Here is a 17,831-nt window from a genome sequence, read left to right on the forward strand (position 1 = left end):
TACATACATGCGCGTTTATATATTGACAGAGATACGTAACTTATGTATGAATGAGGGAAACTCCACAAAGGGGTTTTTGAAAAAGGAACAGAATTTGAACGTGTGGTACATTATGTAAATAATTTGCACAGCATCCGTGAAAGGACAATTCATTGATTAATCAACTTCTGTTTGCCACAAAAACCACTTTTGTCAACATATCAAAATACAAGCAGGGCTACCCCGACTGTCATTTCCCTTTAAAATATACAGTGACCCGCTCGCTGCCAGGTTTAGAAATCCTAAACTAAATACAGCAGTAAAGCAAAAGGACCCGCTGAAAGAGCAGAAGACTTCTACACTAATTCTCAACTGATGCTAAAACACACCAAACAGCGCACGTCTCCTGGATGTCGGATGGGCTTATTACCTAGAGTTTGGGAAAAGAAACAGCAGTCGTCATTCAGCCATTCTGTCTCAGCCACACGTGGGCAGAGAATGTCTGCTGGAGTGAAAGTGTGCTGGGTGAGAGGTCTGTCTGCCTGGAAGACGTGCACAGCGATCTCTGCAAGAACACTGAGCTTACAGATGTTAATCTAAGTGACGTTGTTACAGCTTCTCTAGGACACGTAGGGAGATATGGAAGGAAAGGCGGTCACTGTACTTTTCAGTCAAAATTTGCAAGGGAAGTACGTCAGGGGAGGCTGCTTCTGTTCGTGGAAAGTCAAAGAGCCCGAATGTTGAGGACACACGGACACTCAGGACAGCCTCAGTTTACCCATCCGTTGAAGGGAATTCTGCCCTCCCTCTCATTTCACTTGTGTCACCTTCACAAATACACTCAGAGGCAATGATGTCTGTGCTTGTTGACAGCAAAACACACTGTCATCACCACCTTCAAACAGGGAGCTCCTGTTAGGTCCCACGTTACACATTCCCTCGGGTCCATTTCGATGTTTAGTTGCTTTTTAATGTTCATTTTATGGTTGTTGGTGACATTATTTTGCTGTTAAATGTAGAGGAAATAAATTGTCCAATTACCTGTCTAATTACTAGTTCGGTAATTACTTTGTCACTACTTAGGCACGAATTATCTCAACAGTGTTCCTGTCAAGAGTCATCATATGTTCCTCTTGGATTCGTCCCTGTAACATAGTTTTGGCCCTGTCTCTGTTGTCACAGTGACACACTGTGGGGTGGGACAGCCCTTGGGTATGTACGTAGGGACCGTGACTGTGGGGTTCCTTGTTGGAAGATTCCGCCTAGATGGTGACCCAACCTACAGTCCAATTTCACCAGCAATGCCAGCCGACCCCGTACAGGAGAGCGGGACTCGGTGCCACGTCTGTGAAACGTCACCTCCTTTGTGGTGGCTGGTATTCCCTGAGTAGCCTGCGGACACCAGGAGGGCAAGGAGTCTCACAGACAGAGCAGTTCAGTCCTGCTCAGTGAGGCTCTTAATGGAAAAATGAGCGCGAGGCACTTCAGACTCACTGAAGGTTAACAGGCGGTCAGACCAGTTAATCAAGGACTCCTGCAACAAAAGAGAAACGAAGCCAGATCTCAAAACACCTACGAAAAGTCACCCAGGAAAGGCAGAACAGAGGCACCCTCTGCAGCCGGGAGGTTCCCACAGGACAGCTGACTGAGTTGGAAGCGAGTGGCCAGTGTGGGAAAGTCATTTGCTACAAAGCAGGGTCACAGAAGGAAGCCAGATTGCTAAAACTTTGAGAAAAAGAAACAGACAAAGGAAAAATTTGTGGACTGAAACATCTAGGTGAGGTCTGGCCCCGTGGGAAAAGGGAATTCTGACTTCACAGCTGCAAATGGCTGCTGGAGGAAGAAAAGCCACTGGAGCCGGAGACCCCCTGAGGTCGGCCAGGAAAGGAACAGTGGGAGACAGTGGGGAGAACCGGGTCTCAAGGGAGAGCCTCCACGGAACAGGCCGGGTCCTAACCAAAAGCAGACGGGCAGCCGGGCGACGGTTTCCTTCGAAAGGTGGGTGTGCAGGAACCATGGAGAACATGTCAGCTACGTGAAGCAGCTGGGGTGTTGACACCCTTAGCCTGAGGAGAGGAGAGAAAAAGACGCCAGGAGGGACAGTGACATTGGGTAGAGGGAGGTGCCCAGCCTGCCTCAGGGGGACCCTCACAGAGGAAGCCAGCAGGGAAAAATCTCTGAACTCCCTCTGAGCTCCTCTGAGGCTTCCAGAGACTTCTCTGTGGCCAGACCTGCCTGGAATCCAGAGGATCTGAAAGCTCTGTAACGTAGAATATGCAAGAGGAATTCAGAGTGGATGGAACATTTGTAACGGTTTAGACTAGAAACGGGGGTAATGTGAACTGCAGTAGTGGCAGTGGATATAAGAAAAGGACGTGTTTGAAAAATAGGAGGTAAAATCAGAAGGACTTGGTATTGGGTTGGACAGAAGGACATGGAAGACAGACGTGTCGGAGGTGACGTGTGTGGGTAACAACATGGCAGAGAAGCCGTCTCCTCAATAGTGAACATTATAAATCTCTACAGATAGACAGATAAACAGATAGATAAGAGATGAAAGATAGATGACACAGACAGACAGACATAGATGATAGATGATTGCTAGATAATACATGATAGCTAGGTAGACAGATAATAGATGAAAGATGATAGGTAGGTAGACAGATAGACAGACAGACAGACAGATGGAGGATAGCTATCACCTGCAGCTGTATCATCTCCCATTTGACCACCCAGATCCACGTCCAGTTGTAGCCACATCTTTACCTGCTATGCCCATGGATGCAGGGTGGCAGAGGTCTTCCTCAGAGGTAGTGCCTTATTCCCGACACTCAGAGAGGACCAGTTAGAGCCTCCACAATTCAGTAGTGGGCATGTTGTAGAGGAAATTCTATCACAACCTGAAACATTTATAGGCTGTTTCAAAACTTAGCACCTCTGATCTTTCGAACAAAATGTCAAGGATTCTATTAAATGGCTGAGGTCAACGTGCATTATTTCATAGGGAAGAAAAGGAGACACCACGATAGAAACCTGCCAATGTTACTGTCAGCAGAGGTGACAGAGACACGGGTTGTCCGTCTTGTCACTCAGTTACTTTCTCCCACGCTTCAGAAAGCTCCTAACGTCACCCTCCTACAATCTGGTCACACCAGAGCCCTGTTCTCGCCTGTCCCACTTCAAAGCTATTCTCATGCAGGACCCCTGCAGGGGGTCCCCTCTACCTCCCATCCAGGTGAGCCGTAGTGTTTCACGTCTGCTCTCTTCCTGCACCGGGACATGTTGTGGGTCCTGCCTCTCCGTTCAGGCCCCAGGGCTCACTCTGAACATCCTCGCGTTACGGTCCATGCATGTTGGAGTCAGACAGACTCTGCCTAACCATGTGATGTTCTGTAACGTACTTTTTTAATTTTTTTATTAAATTTATTGGGGGTGACAATTGTTAGTAAAATTACATAGATTTCAGGTGTACAATTCTGTATTACATCATCTATAAATCCCATTGTGTGTTCATCACCCAGAGTCAGTTCTCCTTCCATCACCATATATTCCCTCCAGAATCTCAGGTTTCCTATCTGAAAAAACGGCCGCGATGTCTGACTTGTGGTGCCACGTGAAGCAAAAAGTAGAAATTTTGCAAACAGCCTGCGCGGTGAGTCTGGTAGGAAAACAATAATCCCCTCATCACTCAGTAAAGAAGACAGTCTGCCTCTTCTGCAGAGTTGAGTCCTTTCTCAGTGGTTGAATTGTATGTTTATTATTATTCCTCAACTTCATTAGCACAAAGGGGGGATTTGTTTTAACTCAAGGATGGGTTGTTCTAGAAACAGATGGGTGCTGGGTTTCATCACTACATCTGAATGCATCTGCTACAAGGTTAAATTTGCCACCTGTCTTATATGTTAGAAAGGAGTTCAACCTTTTTCTGTTTTTTAAAGGTGAGTCTGTTACACACAGTAAGAGGTATCTAATATCCAACATTCTTATATTAGGTAAAACAATTAACCAGCTAGTCACACACATTTTCAAACTGGAAACGTTAGATTCATGGCGAGAACCCTCAGGTCTCTGGCAACATGCTTAGGAGAATCCTTTTCTTAATGATCGTACTGCTTTTCCATACGTTGTCGTATTATACTTGTGTATAGCTATACATTCCTAAGGGCTAATCACTTCCAGCTAGAAACTGTCAGGGAAACAAGCGCAGGCAGCACACACAGCGGCTGAGCTACACCCTCCCCCTGTTTGGCGCTGACAGGTTTAGGGAAAACAAGGTCTGTAAAAAGTCACTTTGAACTGTAACTACCCCATTCCTACAGAGGTACCAATTTTGAAAAATCCTACCAGTCAATCTGTTGTTTCACGACACAGCCACCTCTTTATACAAAGCATAAAACAGTCCCCGCTTCCTATAACTATTGACGTTGCTCATGTTTTTACAATCACAGCAGCTTAAATAACAAGCTTTCCTTCTTGTCTGGTCTAGCGATGATATTCTCTGACACACGCAATCATTCCATTAGAGACGAACGGACACACATCACTTGCTACGACTCTAGGGGGGTTAACACCAAGCTCTGTACACATTTTTCAAACAGAGACACCAACGCACGAAAAATACCTAGCATTAGATGACTTAACAAACCTAAGAATCACTACCGGTGAGCCAAAGAAAGGAAATTACACAGACTCTGAAGAAGAGGGCCGACTCCTTAGGAAAGTACAATTAGCAGTGGTTTGGACTTGAGTTTAAGATTGTCAGATTACTTCTGTAACGTGTTTGTTAAGATCACTGTTGATGCGAAGTTCACAGGTTATAAATAAATACGTTGAAACAGCTTTAAATCTTGGGTGAAGCTCAATCGTCAACTTTTAATATCACCACACACTTTAGCGTTCATCGATGAGCTCACGGCAGGACCAACATTTGGGGTTCATTAAGGACCACGGGGCCATTAGTGAGATCCTGGAGATGAGGGGTCATTTGTTTCCTCCTGTGTGCAGGTGTGTTTTCCTAACAAAAGACAGGGTGTCACATGCCTGTTATTTTGATTTTTCACGCACCTTTTCTAGAGGACATTTTTGTTGTTCTTATTGTTGAAGGTTTTAAGATTTGTTTTGTAAATAAAACAGAAAGGCAGCTATCTGCTTCACCTAAAACTCTGGGCAATCATATCTGTCCTGCATTTTTCTGCTGCAGGTTTTCCAGGCAACCTCCGTGTATTGCCGTGCTTCCATTCCTTCTACCCTTCCTCTCAGAACCTGGTTTTAGTCAATATCCATCCTTCCTGACAGCCTGTGGGTCCAGAGAATGATGGCACCAACCCCGTCCTTAGCAAGGCGTGGCGATCCTACCTACATGTCTGTGATGAGTGTGGTAAGCCTGCCTTCGACTAATGGGCCCGTTACGGAGACCTAATCCTGTATTTCCCACCCATCATGCAGAGATTGATAAAGAGCTTGTGAAACTGCTACTTTCTAAAACAAAATTTTCTTTCACTATGTATCAACTCATATTTTAGCATCCATTGAAATTTCTAGCTTTCTTAGCATCTGTCAAGAAAATAATGACTTTGGTTGATATCTTCTGAGTTAAAGAACACTAGAAAAATATTTAGGTCCCACGTGAGAAAACCACTACTTTGTGAAAATACATATTTCCATGTGCTAGTTTCAGAATATTTTTAAATCAGTTTTTTTTCATTGGGAAACAATGACTTTGGACCCACGTACATTGAGGTTCTTTGGGGTCTATATTGAAATGGGAGCTCTCCACATTTCCATATATTTCACAGCCATTTCCTGGTGAGTGCTGAATGGCTTCTTATCTATAAACATGTTTTAAAAGAAAAACAAAAACTCCCTTCAGAATCTCTTTTCTGGGGCTACGTTTCATGGGCTATTCTCCACCATGTCTGCATTTTAGAGTCTTGAGTTTTTATTGAAAAGACAACCAATGCTTCCTTCATGTCTTGAAAATTCTTCTGGATGGTGGAGGCACCAGATTTCGTAGGGACCGTCATCAGACATCTGACTTCTCAGGCTAACGGGTTCCATCGGGGAGGAGGCAGCACTCTCCCTTGCAGGCCAGACCTTCGAAATCTCTGAGCTTTCACTCCAGCAGGCCGCGTAACGAGGCCCCGTGGCACCCACCTCTGCGCCCCAGCACTCGCTTCTTTCTTCTCCCATTAACAGCCCCAGATAGTTCTTCGAGGAACCATTTCTCTTCCCTGGATATAAAAACATGGGGAGAGAGATCTGGGCTTCCGTATTTCCCTACCAAGAAGGGAATCCAGCCTGAGAGTGACGCTGGTTCCTGGATGAGAACAGATAGGAGAGAATTTCAGGGACGCAGACTGAGATCTTGGGTGACATGATGCCACTTGTTGGAGTAAAACAGGTCAGAAGCTAGCCTTTGGTCCTGGGGGTTAAGTGTCTGGAGGTGTGTCTGGTTGCTACACGACGTCTGGTCTACCCGTTTCCTTAGGACTAGAGCCTTAGTTTTATTCATGTGCAGACGTGCCACATCGCACATGCCTGCACTTACACAGCGATGCAGCCCTCCTCAGGAGCGGCTGCACTCGGCCCTGGGACGGCACTGCCAGCATTCTCAGGTGCGACCATGTGATTTCTGTGCCCGATGAGATGAAAGTAGAAGCACTGGGGAGGCTCCCACGAGGCTCCTCACAGGGACCTGAAGGTGCTATTATGTGACTTTGTTGTGCCCTCCCCCTTCCTCTTTCAACCCGCCACTCACAGGTCATGGCGGGAGCTTCACCAGTCATTCTGGAGCATGAGGGGAGTTTGAGAATGGAGGCCCATGGTAGAAAGACAGACGCAGGTGGATCCTGGGTCCCTGAGAGCAGGCAGCCGCCATGTCTGTCCCAGAGTGCCAAGTCGAGACTTCCTCAGTGTGAGAGAGAGATAAACGCCCACTGCTGTTAAAGCCATTGTACTCAGGGGTCTCCAGTTCACGTAGCCAAGTGAATCCAAGCGTATACAATGAGCTAGTGAATTCTGATTTCGGAATAAACCAGTCTGACGTAATTAAAAATACCCGGACAGATTCACCGTTGTCACTTTGTGCCTGCATAACAGGCCAGCGAGTCTCCTCAGACACGACCCAGCCATTATTCCCGCCTAGTGAAACAGTGCAGGTTATCGAGTCTTTATTCCTATAGGACATTCAAAGTTTACTTTGTCCTTAATTTCTTGGAAAACTTGTAGGAGAAGAATGTGTGTGGGGGTGGGGGTGGGGGGGGCACAATATCTACTTCGATTTCTGGTACTAACATCCCCAAACATAATGCCTTTCTTGTTACCAGTATACAAGTAGCAGCAAGAGTATTTATTGTGCTGCCACCAAACACCAGGCCCTGTGCCAAGGTATTGCTCTGACTCATTACATCACCGTACGAAGTGAAAAAATGCCATCATTATCCCCATTTTACAGATGAGAAGACTGAGGTGCAGAGAGTTATTTAAGTTGCCCCAGGCCCACAGCTACAACGCTCGGGCCATGGTGTGAATTCAGTTCCATGTCACTCATTTTATACAAACACCTTGTTGATGGAGTTTCCAGTAAGGGCCAGACACCGATCTCAGCGCTCCACATACCACATGGAACCTACAGGCAAAGCCCCCATTCCCTCGGTGATTGCAGGCTGGACAAAATCAGTGCTTGCTATGTTAGGTTTCAAGAAATCCCATGGAGAAAAAGCGAGTGACAATAAGGGGATACAGAGCGAGAGAACAGCTCTTCGCGTAGGCTGGTCAGGGAAGGCCTTTCTGATGTCAGCTTATGGACCATGATCTTGTTCACGTGCTATGGGATGGCAAACGCTAACTGACCCTGACATATGCACCAGCTGGCGCTGATGGCACCTCAGAATGACGCGGTTCTTGAGGTTTTACAAAATGATGACTTTGGGTTTAGGAGATCTTTCTTGTGAGAAATATAACAAGCTTCACAGATACAAGAGACAGCGGTGAGCTTGACAGTTGGTAAGTGTCCGAAATGCCTATATATCCTCCATGCGACCCTAAGAGGTGTTCTCAACTGCTGAAAGTTGCTGCCAAGATTTCGGAGGTTGTGGAGTGAACCAGCCATTACAAAATAATTCAACACGCAAGGACGTGTTGTCTGTGAGCACGTCCAGCCTGGCAGTTAGCTGCAAACAGGCTCTTAAATCAGTTTTCACGTCTCCTTCCTGGGCCACCTTTGGCTCTCTGATAATGGGGTTCACAGAAAGGTGACTGGCACCTGGACAGACGCCAGACTTTGATACTGTCTGATGGACTTCAGCAAACAGGAAGACGGTGACGTTACGCAAAGAACGTGAAGGATGCTGAGGCACATTTAGCAAGAACAAACATGGTGAGTGGGGGGGCAGCAGGGGGTGTCTGACAAGATCGCCTTAAATGTCACACCGTCAGGAGGGGTCGCTGGGGAGGGGGACTTGCCAGCACAAGGCGGAGCTCTGACACCTGAGTGTGACAGCACGAGTGAGCGAGGAAGACAGCGGGCTCCAAGCCCCCGCTCCAGTTCCCCTGAATCTGGTGGAAACTCTCCAGGGAGTGGGACACGCATCCCTGTCCCCTGCAGAATACTTTTCTCAAAAAACGTTACTTTTAAAAATTGTTTTTATTTTCAGGGACCCCTTCATTCAAGGAGCTCGAGCTCTATGTCACGACCGGACCATGGCGGAGAGCTGCTCTCAGCCTCCAGGAGAACCTGCACCAAACAGACACGAGGCTCTGTCTCCCCGAGACGGGATCGCAAGCACGGTCCGCGAGCTCAGTGATGGTACAGTCTGCGGCTAAGAACAGTCTTTATATTCATCGATGGTCGGAAAAACACCAAAAGCAGCACACTATGCGTAAATGACACGGAATTCAGATTTCAGTGTCGGCAAACAGCTCTGTTGGCGCTCGGCCACGCCCTCGGCTTACCTGTCACCACTGCTCTGGGTTACAGGACGAGGTGGAATTGTTACCATGGAGACGGCATGGCCAGCAGGACTGAAAATATTTACTACCTGTGCCTCCCCAGAAAACATGTGCCAATCCCACTGTCTGCAGCCCGATTGGAGCTAATGTTCCTTTTACAGAACAAAGACGTATATATCAAATTAAGGAGGGCTGACTTTATTATCCTGAAACAAGAACCATAATGAAAATAATCTACCAACACGCATGCTTTAAAAAATCAATATAACGTCTTAACTGAATTACAAAGGAGAAAGAATTAAAAGCCAAGAGTTCATAATGAAACAGTACGACTGTGACAGCTGAGTTCCGGGCAGGAAGCACATGACCTGCCACCAGGGTCCACGTGGGCACTTTCACCTCAACACAAAATGGCTGTGGATGAGACAGAGACGAGCTCGTGTCTGCAACACAAACACCCCAGCTGGCATCGCTGTGCGCCTTAGTGACAGCGGGGACTGACAGGGGCTGGCCCTTCTGACAGCGACAGCGCAGCACAGCCGTTGACAACCTGTGACACTCTTAACGAAGGAACGAGGGGACTGAAAACTGACCTTTCTCTTCACTCTCTGTCTGATCTTCTTCCCTTGCCTTCCGTTGACTGAACCCATCCAGAATCCAGGGGACAAGGCAGCCGTCTGAGGCCATCCAGGCAGGCAAGGCTCCCAGGGGACAGAGTGGGGTGCAGGACGCCTGGAGGAGGCGCGGGCCTCGCGCTCAGGAAACAGCACGACTGCCCCTGCGTTTCCCAAGTCAGAACGTGAGAGTGGTACTGTCTAATCTGATAGGTGCTCTCCTGTTTGGCTTTTAAGTTAGATAAATTAAACTACAGAGAAATTCAGGTCCTTAGTGACACTCCCCACACGGCCAGAGCCCAATAACCACATGTGGCTGTGGCTGCCATGGTGGATGGTTGTGATAACGTAACATCCGTCTCGACTCAGAAGGCTCTAGTGGACAGCACTGCCTATTTGACCCACACGTGACCGCCCCATTCAAGCCCACGCTGTGCTGCCTGTGGGCAGGTTCTCACGGCCATGCTCAGGAAACACACCCCGACCCCTTCCGTTTGCCTTCAAGGTCACCGTCATCAGCCAAGTGCAAGGTCTCGCTCCTTCCCACCTGGAGCATCCAAGCAGCTCACCTCAGCGTCTTTGTCCATCGCACCACCCCGCCGCATTTCCCTCCAAGCACAAGTGGGTTCTGCATTCATCGTGTGCGGTTCTTTTTGACGTATGTACCCGCTGCCTCCCCTGGGTGAGGGGTGAGCTCTGCCAGACCCTCCCCACACAGCACCGGGCGCCTGCACACAGTGGGAGCTCAGGGCTTCCCGAAAGCACCGCCTTTCCTTGGCGCCTCCAAAACGAGTCACATCATGAGCCTTCGCTCACTGACAGCGACTGGCTGGCTAGTAGCTGGGGCTGTAATGACCCCACGACAAACAACAATAGCGATGATTTGTCAGGTACGATGTACCTTCAAAAGCACGGCGCTTCATTATAAATCCCCGTCTCATTATAAATCACCTCTGGAGAGGACGGCTCATTAGGGAGCATCAAAGGCGGTCGGGTCGGTGGGAAAGAAAAGGCTGTGTCTTTGCGCGTAATAAATAATTCATTTTCTGATGACTTCTCCCGTTTCAGCGAGACTTCTCAATTTCCTATTTTGACGAGTGTGCCTCTCTGCACTTGCGTCTGCACAGAGCTCCGCGCACACTGAGCTGATCAACAGCTACACGGTTCCCACAGGCGAGAGGACGGGTCGTGCGCGCACACGGAGGAACCCATCCATCCAGAGAGTAATTCCAGCTCGGCTTCGCAGCTGGGTCACCTGGGCCGTTCTTCAAACCCGGCACCTGCATCCATCTGTTAAATGGGGATAAGAGCCGTGGCAGCTTCCCTGGGCCCGTGTGGGGCTGAAATGAGCTACTACATAGAGGCGGTCGAGGCAGCCATGCCCAGTGCACAGTGAGCGGCTTTGGGGAATTAGCGGGGTGCTGTGTGGGGAGGCCGTGCCGACTCAACAGACACGCAAAGGACAACGCACCTCCTCGGAGAACGGGTTTTTCTCCAGGGCTGCCGGGCATCTCCATTTGCGCTTGGCAGACACAGTATAGAAATGAAAGCAGGGCTGTGCTAGGCAGTGGGACTGACTTTTCAGAAAGTCAGAAAACAACAGCGGGGATCGGCGTGTTAATTAGCGGGCTGACACAGGAAAAGAAGGCCAAGAAAAGTCCAATAGAAAAGAGGCAAGAATCGGCTTTTTTTTGGCCAAAAATAACATTTCATTATGGAATCCAGGAAAGGTGGGGGCATGTTCTAAAGCTCTGATGGCAGCAGGTGCTAACTGCAAATGGACGGCCGATGAACGGCCCAGTGTTAGCCCACCTCTGCAGACCCACGGGGACTCAGTGGGGGACACTGTCCTCGGGACTGCCACCGTGCCTTCTGAGGATAGGAAGAGGACATGGTTTGGTGGGAGGAGAGACACACGCTGGGGGTACGCCAGGAGAGTGAGGCCTGGGGGCGCTGACGACCAGGGCAGCACGCGGCTGGTGAAAGGAAAGTTCATTTTACTTAAGGAGAGAAATGCGTCAGGTCCCGGAAAGCTTATTTAAAATGTATTTCATCAGAAGCTTTTCAAGAGCAAATTATATGGTGATAAAAATGTGGGAGCGTTTCGTCTGCTGGGTTTACAGAAATGGAATATTCTACTGAGTCATACATTTGGGAGAAGCTTGAGCAGTAAGATTTAAGAAGATGCAAATGAGACAAGGAGGGAAGAGGTTATTGAATGACTACGTTCTTGTCACCCCAAGAATCACACAAGGGAAGAACCTGGTGTTCGGTCAAGTGAGGGGTCTGGTGGCGCCTGAACTGCGAGGCTCCCCTGGGAGGTCGTCTGGGTCACGGAGACCCTCATTCGGGCTGATGAGGAAAGCGTTTGAGGAGCACAGAAATGGCTACCCGGTAGTGGGGCCTGTTTCTACTTTGGGAGAGGAGCTTGGAGATTGGGGGGTTTGAGGTGGGTTCAAGAATAGGCTACAATGCGGAAGGACTTGGAGGGTCACACAGGGACATGCTGAGCTGATATCCTTCCAGGAACCTCGGGTTCGTGCCTATTATGGCGCCCAACGTGCGATGTCAACCAGCAGAATCACACGTGTGTGACGCCCTGACTCGCCGCTGTCCTCACTGTGTGCAAGGATCTGACAGCGTGGGCAGAACACGGGCACCAGCATGGGTCTCGTGCCTGGCGGGGAGCAGCGAGGAAGATGCCTCGGAGAGAGGCACGGGGGGGGGGGGGCTATACAGATAGGATGTCCTGGGATGCACGTGTGCTCCCCTCAGGGTCATGTTTGAGGGGAAGCTCAAAACGGGATGTCAGATGGCACTTGGCACAGCCGACGCCTTGGTGTTTGTGTAAACTCTGCCGCCCCTCACCCGACAGCCGCAGGGCTGGTCCCGCACACACGCCTGCGTTTTTCAGTTCTCGTAAACACCAGCAAGCCATGTGAAGGCGAGTTGTCTGGTTCTTTTCACGGACGATACACACACTGTCTATCCTGGTTGTAGCTGCGGATTAAGTTTTATCAGAAATCCCAGCTCCAGTCTAGTAATGAAACCTTAGTCGTCAAGATGGAAATGTGAAGTGAAACGAGAGCGTCATCAGGAGCCCCTGTGGGAGGAAGGTGTGTTCCCTGGGAGACCCGGGGCAGCCACTCACACCTCCCACACTTAGGGCAGCAGCCACAGTTCAAACGCCAGGACACACACTACCCAACAGAAGAGAAAATGTGTGCTTTCTTTTCAAATGAAGAGCCGCGTTACTGTGTCTCGTGGACTAGTGGCATGGCATTCAAATTGGTAAATACCAGCACCATTATCTCTGAATCCAGTGGAAGCTCACAACCGTTGTTTCAGCCAAAACTCAGGAGGCAGTTAGGAGAGAAGAATGATGAAGAACTTTGAGACACGGGGCCCCCTGCGCAGAAAGACGTGTGCCAACTAAGAAATGCAAACACGCTTCCCAGAACCCAGCGCTGACATACAGCTGCAGATATGCATGGGTAACATTAATGTTAATGCACAGTTAATGGCCCTTCCTCCGATTTTCCCCCTAAGGACAAAATTATACCTGGGGTGCCAAAAAATTGTATATACATTTTGAGCAATGTTAACACTTTGGTCAGTGTTGCTAAAGCAGTAATTCGCTGTAATCAGAAGAGTCTGGACGCTGATGGGAACCACTTTGAGCACCTCTTGTAATTGCAAAAGTCAAATGTGACTTGTATTCCTCTTTTGTTATCAGTATATATTGAGTATGACAATTTAATACAGTTCTCCTTTCTTAAATGTGTATTCATTTTTTGGTACCCTCTGTATATAGGTCTATAAAATAATAAGGCATCGTCATTTCATGAACAGGAAAAAGTAATGCAACAAAGCTCACAGAAATACATGAATGGATTTTAAATAAAGCTCTTCAGGCCATCGACTTCAGGAAAAAATATGCAAAATATTGAGGAAGAAAAAGTCTTTTGGAAAATGAGCTTTGATTGTAAGTGCTTCACTGCATCTCATTTCAAGCTTTCCTGAAGATGGGATTGCACGTTATGCAAAGAACGGGGGGGGGGGGGGGGCTGTGAGCCTCTCCCCAAGTTGCTCTCAAACGCTTAATAGTATAAGGTGTCACAAGTACATTTACTTTGTCACGATTTCCTGACAACAACAGTAGTTCCTATTCACGTGTCCCGTGTGCGGGCCTCTCAGTATTTGGAGACTCAGAGGAACCAATAAAGTAGGCATGCTTTCCCCTCTTGGTCATAATTAGGGGAGAGGAGGGATTTCCATTACGGGCAAGACCAGTGGGTTCGACCACATAAAAATTGGACAGCTGCCACAATACTGTTTTGTACGCTGCCATGTACGATCTGCGAGATTAGAAAGTGAATATAAGCAGGCAGGAAGACTTGCGAAGTGCCACTCAAAAGGGAGCACCACTAACACAGGAAAACAGAAAGTAGGAGGGGCTTCCAAGGGCTGGGGGGGAGGGGAAGTCAGTGCTGGGAGGGGGTACAGAGCTTCTGGCAGGACGGTGAGAAAGTTCTGGATGGCAGTGTGAATGCATTTATCACTAATGACCTCACAGCTACACGTGGTCAAGATGGTCAATTTCATGTTCTATGCTTTTCACCACAATAAAAAAAAAAAGATTTTTATATGACAAAGTAATAAGTTGAATTCTCAGTAGGAAAAGAAAATGGGCTAAGAACAAATGTTTAAGAAATGAAAAATAAAAATAATGGAACCAAAAATGGGCGAATTAAGGCAACACAGAAATATAACTTTTGCTTAATAGTCTATTTTTAAACTAATATTCTTGGTAAGGTTGCTGGGAAATGGGGTTATTATACACAGCAGGTGGAACTGCAAATTGGTTAAACTTCAGGAAGACGGTTTGGCGACTGTTATCAAAAAATATTACATTACTGCATGTCCTTTGATTCACATCATTTGACTCAAATTTATTTCTGAAAGTTTATCTCAGGGAATCATCAGAGATGTGCGCACAGATTCTTGTGCAACAATATAAACTATAGGCTGTTTCATAATAGAAAATGCCTTAAACATTTTATGCTTGTGTGGTGGTGTCTTGGAGGCAAATGGGGAACTTGTTGGTTGGGCCTCAAGCTGGGACTCATCTTTCCTCCCCGTCTTCCCTTCACACCTCCGTCCAATGCACTGGAAAGTCCCGTCATCAATCCACTAAACGCTTCCTAAAATGTGCCTGCTCTGTATTCCTCCACTGCTATTACCGAAGTCCCCGGGGGTGGCTTCCCATATGCAACCCTCCCTCCTTCCACTGTAATGTATTCTCAGCTGGACACACGGCCTCCTGGAAAAGCTCACTCTCTCCCCTCCTTTGCAGCCAGGGATGGTCACTCGGCTGAGTCCACAGGCTGATGGTGGGGGAGCAGGGACGTGTCCTGACGTCCACGCACAGGTGGCTGCCCCCCCCCCGCCCCACGGCCCACTCCTCCCAGCTGCCTCGTGGATGTGGCTGTTATTAATTTGGGGCTGTGGGGATGAGGTCGGTATCTTTGGGGTCACTCAGCAACAGCAGAGAAGGGGGCTGTGTCCTGACCTCCTGGGGCCACCAGACAAGCTCCCGGCCGCTCACATTCACAGGAAGGTTAGCAGGGCCATCAGGTGATGTCATTTCACAGCTGCCAGAGCCCAGTCCCATCCCTCTCTGCTGGCCCCTTGGCCTCCCAAATCTGTTCTCCACACACAGCCAGAGCGCTCTTCTGAAAACCTGCATCAGCCCTCGTGAGCCCCGAGAAAGGCTTCTGGGGGCTCCCACACAGTTAGAGATCCACGTCTTCACACGAGGTTACAAGCCCACGTGGCACCCGACCTCTCACGTCACCCTCTCCTCACGCTGCAGGGTCCCGTGAGCCCGCTTTCCTTCTGTGTCTCTGATATTGCAAGCGTTTGTGATGTAAGTGAATAGATAAATAGATGCACGGATACGAGTCCTTTCAAATTTCTCTCAATGAACATATAATGGGGAAAAAAAACACCACAAGTGAAAATGAAATAAAACGGCCAAAGGTCTATTTGATGAAGGACAGTAACCCCCCTACAGTGGCACAAGGTCTTTTACCAGTCAAGTCAACAGTGCGATGAAGCCACTTTCTCTGGAAAGGGGACTCAGAATAGTCCTGACAGGAAAGACTAGGGACCAGGCTCGGAAGACGTCACTCTTAGCTCCAGAGGAAGATGCTCGGAGAGTATGACTGAAAACTCGTCACCACAAATGTCTCAGTCCAATCCATTCGGCTCAGAAACCAGTGAGCACCTACACAGCGCCCAGCACTCTTCCTGTGTCGTGAAATAAGGGGGCTGGGGCCCCATCCCGCTCCTGAAACAGCTGACAACATTTTCGCCAGGCTATTGTTCACACTTCGCATTCAGTAATTAGTGGTGACAACGACAGCTGACATGGGTTGTATGTTTGCTCCACACTGGGCAGTCCTCCCGAGGTCACGTTATCCTTACAACAAGCTGTCAGCAGGGATTCTCTCCCCCCGTTTATAGATGAGGACACTCAGGCATGGGAATTAAGTATGGCTGCAGAGCTACCAAGTGGAGACTATGATTTAGTTATGTTGGTTTGCTTCCTAGGAGGCTCATAAAAACCAGCACAGAATGGAGAGCCTCAGGGACTAAGAGGAGTGACCTCTGAGCCTCAGTTTCCTCATGTGGAAATGAAGGAGACTTGCAGCAAACACTGCTCATTGCCTTGCAACATCTGATCTCCTCTTTTTCCCTGTAACAGAATCTGAGCAATGAGTCACGCTGAAAAGGAGACTTCCCAGCCTCCCTTCCAGCGAGGTACGGACATATAACTAAGTTCTTGCCTATTGGCTGCAACCAGAAGTATGACGTTGGATTCTTGTGAAGCCTTCATGAGAGGGGAAAGCAACGGACCCTGTTTGTCCTGTGCCCTTCTTACTTTCCTGGTCTGCAGAACACGGAGGTGCTGGCTGGCATTCCAGCAGCCACCTGGGGCCATGAGGCGACCATGGGGATGGAATCCATGGCCGTGGCTGCTGAAGCAGAAATAAAGATGGAGCCCAGTCTCAGGTGGCATGGGGCAACTACCGGCCCGGACCATCAACCCGAGGAGGACCTTTCCATCAAAGGAAACCCGTTGTGTTGGCGTCACGACCGGCTGGGAGAGGGTGGGCGAGGAGCTCTCCTGCTTTCAGCCAAATGCAATTCCTAACTGATAACAGGTTGTAGCTGAGACTCTTTCTAGCTCTGCCATCAAACAATCTTAGAGCATTCCATGTTTCAGAGGCCGGGGAGGACCGAGGGCGGGGCTCTGGTGAGAGTGGGGGTTCGTGTGGGGTGTGAAGGACAAGGGGTTTGGAGTAGGTGACAGGAGTCGGGGACATTCCAGGCAGGAGAAACGCTGAGTGCAGCAGCCAGGCCTGTATTGAGCAAAGCCATGGAGCTGCCCGGAGGTTGACTAAAGCTCATCAGCGAATTCAAATCATTCCTTATTCCAGACAAACAGTCCTGCCATGCCCAGGAACAGAACCACTGGTAACCTAAAAAAGGAGGGCGACTGTCACATGAAACAGTGCCCCAGGGGAGGCTTGTGCCTTAATATCAAAGGCACAGTTAAGAAGAGCCCTTTTCCACGAGGCATCCAAAGACCTCACGTTTCCTAGTGAGCTCGCCTCTGCCAGCTTGTCACTAGGCAACTCTCCATGTCACCTTCACTGAAACAGTGATTCCTGGGGTTCGCTCACCCCCAAATCATCACACTTGTCAATGTTTTCTAATGGGTGGTGAGGGGGAGACGCCAGGCAGTCGGCCAAGAGGTCACCCCACACTGCACTCTGACAGTAAAAGCGCTTTTGTAACAGAAAGCTCCAATTATTGAGGCAGACAAACACGCCCAAGCATCTGCACTGTGAAAATTCACATGAAAAATATACAGTTCCCTTGCAGGGAACCCCAAAGAGTCCTGGGGAAGGCAGGGCATGACGGGGTGATGTGTGTGACCCTCAGGTGACCAGGGGTGGCTGGTCTTCCCACAGGTTGTGTATCATGTCACACAGAAACCAGGCGGCTGGTCCTTTCAAGGACGAAAGCCCATCTCTGTCCCACAGACACACAGACAGACTTACGGTTTAAACCTTTCAGATGACAAGGTGTAAACACAAGACCAATGAATGCAATACAGTTAACTCTTCCCTATATAGTGCTGTTTTGAAAAATTGGTCCCAAAACGAACAAGTCGACATTTCACATTAAAACCATATTTTATGGCTTCCCTTGAAAAAA

General features: G+C 48.6%; 1 protein-coding gene across 1 annotated transcript in view; it reads right to left on the bottom strand.

Annotated features, from left to right (window-relative positions):
- Nucleotides 1-17,831, bottom strand: part of TMEM132D (transmembrane protein 132D) — a 404,012-nt gene that overhangs the window by 102,465 nt on the left and 283,716 nt on the right. The gene's annotated exons all lie outside the window — the stretch shown is intronic.

This window comes from Rhinolophus sinicus, chromosome 9 (assembly GCF_057876585.1).
Source record: "Rhinolophus sinicus isolate RSI-liver-muscle chromosome 9, RSI-T2T, whole genome shotgun sequence".
NCBI lineage: Eukaryota > Metazoa > Chordata > Mammalia > Chiroptera > Rhinolophidae > Rhinolophus > Rhinolophus sinicus.